This window comes from Hesperophylax consimilis, chromosome 28, assembly GCF_061612785.1.
Source record: "Hesperophylax consimilis isolate HC1 chromosome 28, BYU_Hcon_1.0, whole genome shotgun sequence".
In the NCBI taxonomy this organism is placed as follows: Eukaryota; Metazoa; Arthropoda; class Insecta; order Trichoptera; family Limnephilidae; genus Hesperophylax; species Hesperophylax consimilis.
In genome coordinates, this window is record NC_142863.1 from 5,481,846 (window position 1) to 5,496,376 (window position 14,531).

General features: G+C 39.3%; 1 protein-coding gene across 1 annotated transcript in view; it reads left to right on the top strand.

Moving 5' to 3' along the window:
- The window catches only part of LOC149410070 (uncharacterized), a 149,388-nt gene that overhangs the window by 98,525 nt on the left and 36,332 nt on the right, over positions 1–14,531 (top strand). The window lies entirely within an intron of this gene.

The following is a 14,531-nucleotide window of genomic DNA, read 5'->3' on the forward strand; positions in this document are numbered from 1 at the left end:
GAAATTTTGGCTGCGCCCTTTTGTTGGAGTCCTTCCGCATTTGCCGTTGGGAGTAAGGAAAATCGCAGAAAACCTTACCCAGGAAGGAGCGGCCGAACGTCAACTTGAAACGTTTGCGGCCTTCAGTAACATCGGTATATGATGTCCTGCATTTTTGAGATGTGTGTGTGTGTGTCTGTTTTTATGTTAATATATACTTATGGGAAGATAGAAAATAAACATACATATACATACAAATTATAAAATATTATATAAATATATAAATAGATATATAAACATTATATATTTGGGAAGAAGGTCGGGAGTTTAGGAAATACCCACTGCTCGCTATTCGTCCGCGTCTAGTTCTGGTATGTGCCATATGTGGTCATGGTCCATGAGGATGTGTTTTGGTAGTCTATGTGTGTATCTGAATGTCAGGTCGCTCGGAGCATTGTATTGTCCTATGTCTCGTATTAGTTGATTTTTACTAAGTGTGAGTGATTTGTAAAAGCGTTCAGTCAGTCTGTGGGTGAATTCGTATAGAGTTGGAATTTGTTCTCGTTCGTGTAATCTCTTCAAGTTTGTTCTGAGTCTCGTGTTGTATGTGATTTTAATGCAGAGATTTTGAAGTGTCTGTAGATTCTTGTGGTCTGAGTGTGAGATGCTGCTCCATACGGGAATCGCATACGAGAGTACTGGACGAATGAGCGAGTAGTAGACGAGGAGTTTGGTTTTGGGAAGTAGCGGACTCCGTCTATTGAAAATTGGCTTCATCATGCCGATCGCTTGTCGCGTGCGCGTGTGCATCTTCGCTTGGTGAGATTTCCAGTTGAGGCGGGAGTCTATGGTCAGGCCCAGATATGTCACTTCATCTTTCCATTCTATGCTGTGTCCTCCCATTTCGATGTTAAAGTCAGGTGTTCTGTTTACACGTTTTCTCGTGAACATGATGGCTTCAGTTTTCGCCTCGTTCAGTTTCAGGCGCCATTTTTTGTAGTATTCTACGAGCGCGTCGAGCGCCCTCTGTAGGTAAATAGCGGCCATATTCGCTTTCAGCGAGGAAACGTATAGTTTGACGTCATCTGCGTAGATAGACAGATTGCATCTCTCGTCTCGGGGGATGTCGAAGGTAAACAGAATGAAGAGAAATGGTCCAAGTAAACTTCCTTGCGGCACGCCTTTTGGAATCTCACGCATTGAAGATAGCACGTTCCTTATGAACACTCTGAACGATCTATTCTTTAGGTATTCCTGTATCAGTCTCGTTAGGTATATGGGCGTGTTAGTGCGGTGCAGTTTATGCACGAGCCCGTCAATCCATACGGTGTCGAATGCCTTCTCTAGGTCGATGAGCGCAGCGGCGGTGAAGCGATGTTCGTTAAATTTTCTTGCGATGTATTCCGCTACTCTGGTGAGTTGATGGGTCGTGGAGTGCCTCTTTCTGAAGCCGAACTGCTCGTCTGGCAACGTTTTGTTGTCGTCGTGGTGTGGTACAAGCCTGTTGAGTATAATTTGTTCAAATACCTTGCTCAGCGTAGATAATAGGCTAATCGGCCGGTAACTTGTCGGCTGCGTTCTATCTTTATTCGGCTTTGCGAAAGGCAGCACGGTCGCCGATTTCCAAATCTGGGGGAAATGCCCGGTCATGAGGCAGGCATTGAACAATTTTGTTGTGTAGATGATGGCTTTTTGAGGGAGATGTTTGAGTAAAATGTTGTGAATTTGATCGCTTCCCGGCGCCTTGTTTGTTCTCAATCGCCTGATTGTGACAGCAATCTCGCTTGGCGTAGCAAAGTGAATATCTTCAGCGTTTGTCTGCTCCGCTTCCCTCAAGTCTCGTAGAGAGTCAGCTACGATCCGGTCCGTAGCCGGGTCGGAAAGGCCGTCTGTAGCGGCGTAGGCTCTCTCGAATCCGTCGGCGAGTGTTTCAGCTTTTTCTTGTAGCGAAAGCGCCGTCCCGGGGCCGTTCAATTTCTGTAGCGGGGGGATTGTGAAGTCTTTATGTCGCAGTGCGCTTGCCATTTTCCATAGGGAATTATCCTTCGGCGTGAGTGATGCGACTTTTTTGTCCCAAAGTTCGCGCTTGAGTTCTGCGATTTCGGTCTTGATTTCCCTCTGCAGGCAGTTATACGCTGTCTTGAAATATTCGTCGCGTGTGCGGTGAAACATGCGTCGCAGGCGATTTTTCTCCTTGATGAGCGATAGAACGTACTCGGGAAGCTTGATCGTGTATGGGTGTATTTCTTTGAGAGGAATGTGTGTATCTTGTGCTGTTTGAAGAATCTCTGTGAGAGTGCTTGTAGCTGCGTCGATTTCTTGTGGCGTGCGCAGAGTTCCCGAAGTGAGATGAATTCGTTCGTTGACTTCTTTTTTGAATCCTTCCCAGTTCGCATCCTTGTAATTGCGCTGTTTTCTGGGGGTCCTTGAAGTTGTGCCGCCTATAGTAAAGCTCACGGGCAGGTGGTCCGAAGACAGTTCGTCTAGTGTGCGCAGTGGAGATATTGTCTTGACATTTTTCTCGAGTACTATGTCCAGTGTACTCGGATATCTAGATCGTTGCGAGTAGTACGTAGGTCTGTCGGGCGCCATTATCGAATAGGTATTTGTCTGCATGTGTGTAAAGAGCGTATTTCCGTTCGCATTTCCTCTGTAGTTATTCCAATAGTTGTGTTTGGCGTTCAAGTCGCCTCCCATCACAACAATCGGTCCCAGATTGAGCAATTTATTGAGATCTTCTCTCACTAGGTTATGTTGGGTGCAGTATACGGAGATGATGGTGTGCGCTCTACCCTCTATGGTGACTTCGATAATCGTGGCTTCGGCGTACTTCAACTTCGGAGTGGGGATTCTTGTGGACGTCATAGATTGCCGAACGAATATTGCGGTTCCTCCGCCTGATCTTCCTTGTCGGTCGTCACGATAAATCTCGAAACCTTGCACTCTCAGCGGTACGCTTGGATTCAGGTGAGATTCTGATAGGAGAATAATGTCGGTGTGTAATTCGTTTGCCAAAGCGAGCAGTTCGTCTGTCTTGTTGCGCACGCTAAATGCGTTCCATACGAGGACTTTCACCGTCTCGGTATTAGGCATCGAGGGTGTCTAGGAGCTCAATCAGGATGACGAGCTTGTCTGCTCTTGTTGCGCAGCGGGCGAGCTGTGATCGCATCCTCAGGAGGCCTTGGAGTAGGGCCATCAAGTCCAGGTTATCTTCAGAAGAGGTGGACGCGCGCACGGGCTCCTGCTGTGGGCGGGGTTGTGGGGGCGGCGCGGTCTCGCGCTGCTCTTGGGCGGGGGCGGTGCCTCCGGCTACGTTGGCCCATGTGCGTCCATCCGTCCTCGGCTGAGGAGGTGGCCTGCTCGGGTTCTGTTCTGCCGGTGGTCGTTGGGCCCTTCTGGCAGGTCGCTGCTGTATTGAGGCGACGTATGCTACCCGCTTGGGGCAGCCTCTGTAGTTGGCGGGATGCGGGCCTGAGCAGTTGCAGCATGCGGCGGGCTCATCTCTCGTCTTCTTGGGGCATTCTGCCGAAGCATGCTCCAGTAAGCATTTTACGCACCTTGCTGTGTGCGAGCAGTTTCGGGACCCATGCCCGAAGTCTTGGCACCTGTAGCACTGGGTGCCGTGCTGTAAATGGTTGCTCCTGTGCTTCTGGAGTCGAATTCGGCAGTGGCACAGGTATTTGACGGCCGCGCGCAGCTGTCCCATGTTGACTTCCTTATTGAAGTGCGCTAAGTATATGGGATATTCTATTGAGGCGGTCATCTTGACCACCTTCACTGCTGGAAATCCCTGCGATTCCAGGTCTGCCTTGATATCTTCCACTTCTACGAGCGGCAGGCCCTTGATGACGGCCTTTTTCATCTTTTCTGCTTCGGCCGTGAATGTATGGAAGCCGCGAGCCTCCGCCCGCAGTCCATTGGTGAGGGCGCGATGGTCCTCCATCGTGCGCACGAAGATGTTGGCCGTGCCGCCCCTGTTATACCTGAAAGTAAAATGCTTACCAGCTCCCAGATGTCCTTGCACCGCAGCTGTGATCTGCGCGTGCGTCATGTTCCCCAGGGTCATCACAACCGGGGGAACGCGGTCTCTCCTGCCGGTACCTGCGGGAGAGAAATTATTATTAGTATTGGCACGCTTTATACGCGGCGCGCCGGCGCCTTCGCTTACCTCGGGCAACTCATCAAATCGGTTGCCACACTGGAGCGGTTGTGGTCCCCGTGGGGACATGGGCCTCTTCACGGGGTTGGACGGCCTCGTCCAGCCTCCATCCTGGGGGGCAGCCGTCTCCATCGGCTGCTGCGGTCTCGGGGGCGCCACGTAGGCCGACGCTGGGCCTATCGGGGGGCGCGTGGGGGCAGAACTGGGTCCTGCTGCCCAAGAGGGACCTGCTGCGGGCTCCGTCATCTCGGTGGCGTCGGGCGTCGTGGGAGCCGTGGTGGTGGATGGTCTCCGGGTCCTTGGGTCCTCGGGGCGGGGCTGTGGTGCGGGGACCGTATAGCGCACGGTCCCGGTCTTCTTACGCAGCGCGATTTGGTGAGCGCCGGGCGGTACCACGACCGGGGAGTCCTCGTGGTCTTCAGGTAGCATCCTCGTCGGGAACATCTTGACATGCGGAAGTCTGTGTCTCCTCTTAAAAAGAGAGCACGTCTCGGGTGCTTGCGGGCGGTTTGTAGGGGCCAGCGTGGATTTTTATGTTGAGTAATACTTTGCGTGAAAAGTGTTGCCTTGAGAAAGGCAGTTGGGGGGCGCGAGCGCCTGCTCAGTGGGCCGGCGGGATTCCTCCGGCCGGCAAAAGTAGCGGGGCCTGGCTGAGTACACAAGCCAGACAAAAACGCTTGTGTGGTTGTGTCACAAACCACAAAAACGATCCTATCTCTCTATCTATCTAATCTCAATCTTTTATTCTCTCCCCTATATCCTGTTTGAGGTTGTGTTAAAATGTGAGCTTATGTATGAGGTTGTGATACCGTGTTGCCAGCTCCAACCCTCTGAGCTAACATAAACGTATCATTTTTTTATTTAAAGTGGTTTTCTTCGTTTAGCTCTGGTGTATCCGTCAATTACCGGATACCAAGAACTATTGAGCTTAGCTCCATCGTCTCTATTAATGTTTACGGGATTTTTCACAACCTCATACATAAGCTCACATTTTAACACAACCTCAAATAACACATCTGCCCTGATGATGGACACTGCAATGCTGTCCGAAACGTTGGCTAAAGAAGGAGTTAGCGCAACATGGCATAACACCCCAAAAACAAATAACAAAAATACCTTTGGCCGTGAAAATCTTAAATCATATGTGTGTTGAATTGTCATTTTGAGGAGTTATCATGGAACCTTACCATACATACGCCTCAGGGATCTCATTTCTACAGCATTCAGTCTACTTTCATCCTTCCTCTGCCAGTTCCATTCCTCACTGCCACACATTAGGGTAGGTATCAGCACTCCATTCTGGACTTCTAGCTTCGCTTCTGTTGACATTTTTTTCGTCAGCTCCAGCAGGATTCAGTCCTACATTAATGGAGTTACCTGCATTTACCCTTCTTTCAATATCTCTATCAGCCTTCCCATCTCTCGTAAAAATAGTTCCCAAATACACAAACTCATTCACCTGATCCAAGAGTTCATCATTCACGACTATTATCTTTTCGTTTCCTCTATTCTATTATTCAGTAATCGGTCCCGTGTTGATATCTAGAGGTTTGGAGACTTGATAACTTCTTTATCTTCCAAACAAAGGATGTGTAAACGCTTGTATTATATTACTTGTGTATAAATAGTACAGATGAACTTACAATAACTACTTGAGTGATTTTTGGCATACTATGCCGAGTTTGCTTAACGACTCGAGCGATCGCACGCCATATATGCCATTTTCGACTTGCAGAATACGCGCATTTACGACTTTTTAATTTTTTTTTATAAATTCTATAGATATAGGATAAGCAGTAAAATTTAGGTGAAATCATTGGCTTTACAGCGCTATAATCAATTTGTATGGCCACCTATTAAAATTCAGTGGAATAATTTCTTTGATGAGGGCTTCAAATTTCCAACTCGAAAGACAATAACTATATTAGATAATATGTTAGATAGATATACTATGTTAGATAACTATGTTAGATCAATAATAATAATGTTTATGCTTTTTCTTATGTCTTTAAAATGTATTATTATATGTATAATTCATGTAAAAATGTTTTTTTGTAATTTGTTATTATATATCTTTAATTCACTATGCCAATGTAATATTTGACTCCTCCCACTTTTATAATGTGTTATATTCTGTCTCCTTCTGCTTTCCTATAAAAATGCATGACCTCTGTCTTAGTTTTTAGTTATATTTCACATCCTGATGAAGCTCGACTGTAGCGAAACCGGTAGATGTAATAATAAAAAAGTCGTGGTTAATAAACAAAGTGTTTTATTTGATTTAATATATAATGTCTAACCACAAAGTGATTGCTTCCTACGAAAAAAAAAAAAGACAATAACTCAACTCATATTCCAGTTATTGACGAGAATACTCAATTGGATAAAGGTGAGATGATGTTAGATGCTGCAGGGTTTTTAGATATGAAATGGAAGAATTTTAGCAAGGAACTGATGACAATCCAAAATCCGTGAAAACAATGATTTGAGACTTTCTCTTAAGCATAGACCAAATGATACAAAGATACAAAAAAAATAAAAAAAAATAAACACGAATCCTTTGAAATAGAGCGAAAATCTCTCGACAAATGCTTTAGTTGCAATTAGAGATACACATTGAATTTTTTCATGCCTATAATATATTAAATAACAGAACAAAACGTGTTTTTAAATAATTTTAATTTTCGGAACTTACTTTGCGATTTTCAGTACTTAACCTGTATTTAATTGCATTTTTACCTGTATGTATGTAATTTTTAGATTTTTGCCTGTAACTTAAGTGCGTTTTTATAACTGGATAGTTCTCACGTACGAGTGAACATCTGTAAAAACCCAGCATAAATAAATAAATAATTTCTATCGAGGGAATTTCATGTATTTAAGTTTCGGCCCAACAAATCGAGATATCATCTTCAAAAATAACTTTTTTTTTGGAACTTAAAACTAAAAAGTTAACGAGAAACTTGTTATAAATCGGTAGATATTGGGTCTGGGGGGGGGGCTTAAATTAAAATAGTCCATAGACGGAAATGAAGCCAATAAATTTAAATATAACATGACAAGTAAGAAATTAATTTAAACATCGCAAATAATAATGTACATTCTACAATCAATTTCCCATAATGATTCATTAGTGAACCCATATTTGGATAATATTTTACTATTCAGTTGAACTTTTGACCTTCGAATAATAATTACTATCACACATTTCACGGAATACCTGAATATATCGATTTCAATATAATTTGAAGGGTTCCTACAAAACATAATTGGGTTTGCAATTCACTGATTATCAAAATACTCATAGATAACTCCCTAATTAAGCATCAAGATATTTCCCAGGATTAAAGGATGAGCAACCAACCACCCAACTATGTTTTGGCTCTCTCCTTGCTTCATTTACATTCATACATCGTCTTATACACGGATAAAAGTTACCGATTTAAAATATTACTAATTTATTATGAACCTCACCAAATTATTCGTAATCCGGTTAAAAACGGGATTGCAGGCTTTTAACGAATGAATTGATTGGTTTTCTAATAAACCTTCAGTAAAACACGAATATCGCAACACGTGTTCATAAAAATTCTAATGCAGGTAGGTTCATGAACACGTGTTCAGATATATCAGTTATTTATTTATTTTAAATGACCTGATGGGCTTTTACATGATGCATATTTTACAGTAGTACATAGTAACTACCACAACACGGGCATTAGCCTAGTATGGTAATTAAAAAAAATTCAAAAAATGTAACATGTAAACATTTATTAAATAATAAAAAATAAATAAATAATTTCACAGTGTTTGATTACAAGGTGATGAATTCTTGGAATTGATAAATAAATACAGTATTGAGGTTATTTTTACATAAAAATGTCTTTGCTTCGAGTTAGTCTGGCGGGTACTTTCATATAAATGAATGCCAATAATTCAGGGCTGTCAATTAGAAATTTGATCATTTTTAATAAAAATAAAATTTCAATCAAAACTCCTCTATCTGATAATTTGAGAAGTATGGTTTCGGTACATAAGTTATTATAAATTATAAATCCGATGGAAATATTAATTTCAAAAATTGATATACCGAAAGTTTTTCGACTTTATGTCCGGGTTAAATCTTCCCCACAGGAAAAACTAAAGCCTTCCACACACTTTTCCACAAATGATCATCTAGTCAATCTACAATATGCAAGTGAATTATATAAAAGCATTATAAATACAAAACAATACAAGAACAACACGTCAACTCACAAGATCAAATGGGAAAATAATTCACCGACTCCAGATATTTTCATATCAGAGAGTTCGGCTCGGTAGAACTCCTAACTGGACCATTAATCCTACTGATCCTTCAATATAAAATATTTAAAAAATCTTTCGTAATCCTGCATGTATTTAAAATGATAGATTTTTTTGCATTTTTATATATAAATTCTTTGACAGATCTAATACGCCTAATTTTGAATGAGAGAGCTAGGTATAATGCCATTAGCCGAAATAACAAATGGTAATATTTTTATAGTCTGAGAATGCCAAATTCTTTTTATCTCATTTCCTAAATCTGTGTATTTTCTTATTTTTCATTAACAGATTTTTGAATATAAAAATATTATGCTTAGATTAGTTATTAATAATATCGAGGTATGTTATTATAGCCTTCTTGTAACTATATTCCGTGCAGTTGAACATCTACAATTTCTGCGAAATTATTACCATAATGTACTAATAGTTTAGTAGGAATCGGCCTGCAATCCCGATTTTAAACAATTTTAATAAATCAGTAATACTTGTTTTTGTCCGAGTACATTTTTATATTATTCCGACCTGAAACAAGTATTGGAATAACTTGGTCGTGTATGAATCCCTAACTTGTTCAATTTGGTGTCATAACTAGATAACGTGTTGGCCCCACGTTCCTCAATATGGCCAGTGTTATGTAAGTACCGCACAAGAGTACCAACTACTCCCAACTGTCTTACATGCCAGTAAGACTATGGCATGGCAATCGGGGTATATCGCGGGGCTGAATAGACCTAGTTCACAGATACCCTAGAATTCACAACTTCAAAACTTTTCTCCAAACTATTTATTTTCAATTTGGGAGGTGGGTATGGGTACCGTCGCCTAGGGAACCATTTGTTGAACAACCAACACCCTTGCCATAGGTCACCCAAAGTGGTTTGCTACGTTTGGTGACTTAGCAGGGATGCCCGCCTTGATTGGGATGAAATTTGTATAGGTCACTTACTTGATTGGGCTAGATCAAAAAACTGTGCAGATTCCTACCAACCCCTCATACCTTTTTCCTTCCCAGAAATGCCTCTCCTTCTTTTCCCTGAAAAGAAACTACACACAACATCCCAATAGACGACATAGGGCCTAAGGGATTTTTTGCCTCAGGACTTCCTGAAGTGTAGAATTAAATAAAAATATCATAAACCGACCAACGCCGGGTAGTATAATATTTTCATCTTAAAACTAGAGATTTTCTGTTCGGTATCTAGAGGAAATTTTTTTCTACCACAAGGATTTTTAAAGCCCGTGTGCCCACTCCACCCGCTTTTGCTGTAATTGGTCAGATGAATGGAAAATATTGAAAGCAGATCATTTGTCATGTTGGGAATTTTTTAATTAAAAACCGACGGATTTGACAGGCGATGGGCGTTATACAAAACGAGATTTATGGAAGAAAAATAATTGGCACTTCGGTATAGTGGTATAGGTCAAACAAACAAATAAGATTTTTTCGAAGGAAGGAAATACATAATTTGAGATGTGACAACATATTATATTAAGGCGATGCCATACGTAGTAATGCAAAATCTTGTGTTTTTGGTTTGAAAATTTGGTCGCCTAGAAATGTTTCAGATGCTTTAATTAAATACTGCGAATAGAATACTTCTTGGCCTTTGAAATAATCGAGTATTTTTTAGACAAGTCTTTTTATAAGCCCAGAAAAAAATAATGTATTAGTCCTATGAAAACTGCTTTAAAGTTCAGAATCTCCTACTTACAAACCCATTTTCGGTTATTATTTTATTGTATAATGTGGCAAATTAAGTTATTTATAAAATGATCGAAAAAAAACAACAATATTTATGCCTGAACCCACAAAAAAAAATAAAAGGCACTTTTTGGCCATGTTTTTTTCTTGCATAAATCAAAACAGGCGGATGGTGTTAAGCGGGAATTTAAACCTTATCTTCATCTACGTAAGGGTTGTTATTGATAGCGGCTAATTTAAAATATTACACGACGTAGTGCATCGCCTTAAGGATAAACTTGTTATAAATCGCTAGAAAATGGGTATGTCATTTATAAGGCCTATGCAAACTGCTTTAAAGTTCAAAATCTCCTACTTACGAACCCATTTTCGGTTAAAATTATATTGGATAATGTGGCAAATTAAGTGATTTATAAAATGATTGGAAAAAAAAATATATTTATGCCTGAACATCCACAAAATAAAATAAAAGGCACTTTTTTGCCATGTTTTTTTCTTACATAAATCAAAACTGGCGGATTAGCGGGAATTTAAACCTTATCGCCATCTACGTAAGGATTGTTATTGATAACGGCTCAATTTAAAATATTACGTTAACCTTAGCTAAAACTGTTTTCTTCTCCTCCTAACTTCCCCTCCTATAGTAATTTGTCACTCTCTTTTCTATTTGTATCTCTTTCTGTCAGCAATAAGGTGAATTCTTCGATATATGTCTCTTTCTCTTATTGTATTATTTTCTTATATATAATCTAGATGTTCACTGTCACGCGTTGCTGTTGCTAAGTATGTCTGTGCAGATAGATAAATAATAGCGCTTGTTGCTTTTACGTCGAAAAAATGGCGCTGTTTTTAAAAAAAAAAATGTTTTCACCTGTCGCAAGTACCATCTATATAATATATAAAAACACAGGCGTATTCGAATGTAACGTTGTGTCAAAATTTCAAAGTTTTCGGAGATTTAGGATTTCGTTTTATTTAAGATCGCAAAATATTAAATAAATATTTTTACACTAAACAAAAAAAGTAAAGTTAAAATAATTTTTCTATTATATTTGTCGATTTGTGATGTTAAAATCTGAATAAATATTTAATCTGATTTTAAGAGCAGAATTTTATTTTCGAATACGTTCCAAAGCAGCGAAATTATTTGGAATCAAAAAAATGCGAAAATACTTACCACGGAATACTGACAGTTCTCTTTAGAGAAGTACATATTAAAATACAAAGATATTAGAAGAACGAGATGTGCTATGAGCAGTTCGTACTGAGTGGAATTGTTTTGCCGAGTGTCGCCGGTTTTGTTCACCAATACTACTGCACACCTTCGCTTGCGCTAAGGTATCCGCACTAATACATAGAACAGATTTCTGTGCGTACACGTCCCGATACCGTTCAAAGTACCCTAATTAGGTAGTACTCCGGCTACGGTCCGGCGGCCAACATAGCATATCTCGTTCTTCTAATATCTTTGTTAAAATATCATAGGCTTTAGGGGTTGAAATCTTACCTTTTGTTAGTTGTTACTTGCATCGACGACATAAAGATGGTTTACGAAAGAAAATGGTAGAAATAGTATGAAACTAAAAAGAAAGAAAACGTCGAAGAAACTCTTGGAAAAGGTCATTAGGTTGAAAATCATTTCCCTTTTTAAAAAAATACATGCTCTTTCATTATAGACAATTAGATGATTATATAACAAGTCTTACTTTGTGCTTTATTATGGTAATTATTTTTAATAGTCAATTTGTTAAAAATTATTCATAAACCATTCAATAAATCACCAGTGTAAAATGTACAGTAAATTAAGGCACTAAATATTGGTACGAATACAATTTCACGATAAATTTTTCAACTAATTCAATTCAATAACATTTTCCAGCTGGTAATATGATATAATATTTACGGGATTTTTGTGAATTTCGATTGCCTCCGCAAAACGACATAATACCCCCAAAACAAATCACTGTAATACTTTTGGCCGTGAAAATCTCAAATCATAGCTACGCACAAAAAATTTTAAAAAAACACACATGGTTTTGTTACTTAACATGTTATATTTATTTAAGTTCCTTTAAATACAGAATAAAACATTTTTCAAAAAAAGGGTTACAAATAAATTAACAGTGTAAGATAACCAAATTCAATCAATAAATTTTACAATCAGGCGGTCTAGCACAGTTAAATCGATATCTTTACAATGTCGGATCGATAGGTGTAACTATCGATGATTTTATACCGATCCATGAAGCCCTATATCAATACGATATTGAAAAAATCCGTTAGATATGGTCAGTTAGCGATGTTTGCGAGCACAGATATATTAATATGATTCCGACAGTCGGTAGACAAAAGCCGATGCTTTTAGCGAGGCCTCCAACGTGTCGGATAAGCTGTCGATATGCACAACTTTTGAATAATGTCGTTCGTTATGCAAAATAACTGGCTAATTAATGAATGGAGGTGAATAAATAAATAATAAAATAAATATTGGACAATTTTTATAGCGCCGCTTTTGTGAGTTATCACCTCAGGGGCGCTTTACAGTTGATGCCGGTATTAAAAAAATATATAAATAATACCAAAATAAAGTGAATTAAGTAAAGTAAAATGAAGAATAGGAACAGGTGACATGAAGATAGAAGATGGAGACTCTGCAGCAAGAATCCTAGATGGTGAAGAAACTGGACCAGCTGCTGCAGCGAAAGAGTCCACCAACAGTGCCAACACGAGATTCGTCATCGATCCAGGTATGTGTCTGCTGCTAATATAACGCTGACATGTGTCTGCTGCTAATAAAGAGCGCTGACACAATATCCTCACATAGATTACAGACCTTGGCAGCACCGCTGTGACGTTCGACGAAGATAGAAGATGGAGACTCTGCTGCAAGAATCCTAGGTGGTGAAGGAACTGTACCAGCTGCTGCAGCGAGAGAGACTACCGCGTCCACCAACAGTGCCAGCACGAGGTTCGTCATCCGTTCAGGTATGTGTCTGCTGCTAATATAGCGCTGACATGTGTCTGCTGCTAATAAAGAGCGCTGACACAATATCCTCGCATAGATAACAGACCCGATCGAGATGCGATCAATTGATTCCGTTCCAACTTGGAGGTACAAAAGTTGTTAGTCATAACTAAAGACCTCATAACTAAGTAACTCCTTTTTTAGTGTCAAAAAGTACATGTGAACTCCCAATGTATATTTAAGTTGTTATTTCAATTCGTCGTTGTCAATTTGTTAGTATTTTTTTAACTTTTACTTAGCCGTCTGACGTTAATTCACATTTGCCAGCTGCCAGTATTGCCAGTGAATATCGATTTGCATTACCAAAATCGGTCTGTTTATCAAAAGTGCGACCGTTCTAGCTAGATTGCTACAAAATCGTCGGTAGTTTCACCCGTCGATTCGATATTATAAGAGTCCTTGATATATACTGGCAACACTAGAGATATTTGACTTTCTGTAAAATCAAACGTCATACAGGTATAATAATTTGGGAATTTTTAAACGAAATACAAGCCTAAATATGCATTGGCAGTCCGTATTTACTTTTTGGCACTAGAATAGGAGTCTTTATGCACAATTTTTAAGGTGAACAGATTTCGTTTCCGCAAGCCCATACAAATGTAACAGATAAAACTCCCCGTGTGTACGCATTGTTTCAATTCTAATTAATTTTATCAAACAAGTAATTTTAATGAAATTAAATATTCATCACATCATTTCGTTTATTAATAAACCAGTAATTTTTCATAAATATCCATATTATTAACATAGTTGCGTATGTCAAAAATTAACCGAAATTTAATTGACAGAAAAGGAGCCACGTCAGATTTGGCTGGCATTTTTGGCCATCGTCGTTGACCGTGCTAGCGAATGTTGCTAACTGACCAGAGATCACGAATTCAGTCAAAATTTTATTGACATAGAACTTTATCGATCGTCCTTGCTAGAGGAAACAACGTGTTAGCTAAAACTATGTTTTTTAAATATGTGGAATTATTTTTTTTGAGTTCTTTCGGTACTATTAAAAATGGCGGCTACTTCTGCATACTGTTTACCTAAGCTGTATATGCGTAGTTTATAAATGAATTGGTGATGACAGTATTGTCGCAGTGAAATATAGTTTTAGTTCGTGTGACTCTATCAGTAACATAAACTGAAATGAATTGAATATATCAATGATAAATTTATATTGAACGAATGAACTGATTCACAGTTTTTGATTTTAAATAAGTCATGCTGTATTAAATATTTTCGCTTACCTTTAATAATATTTTTTATTCATTTTAATATAATCATTTTTTTAGCGTGATCCCTTGAAATTCGTATTTGCAAATATTCTTCTATAAAGATCAAATTTTAATTTAAGGATATTCATT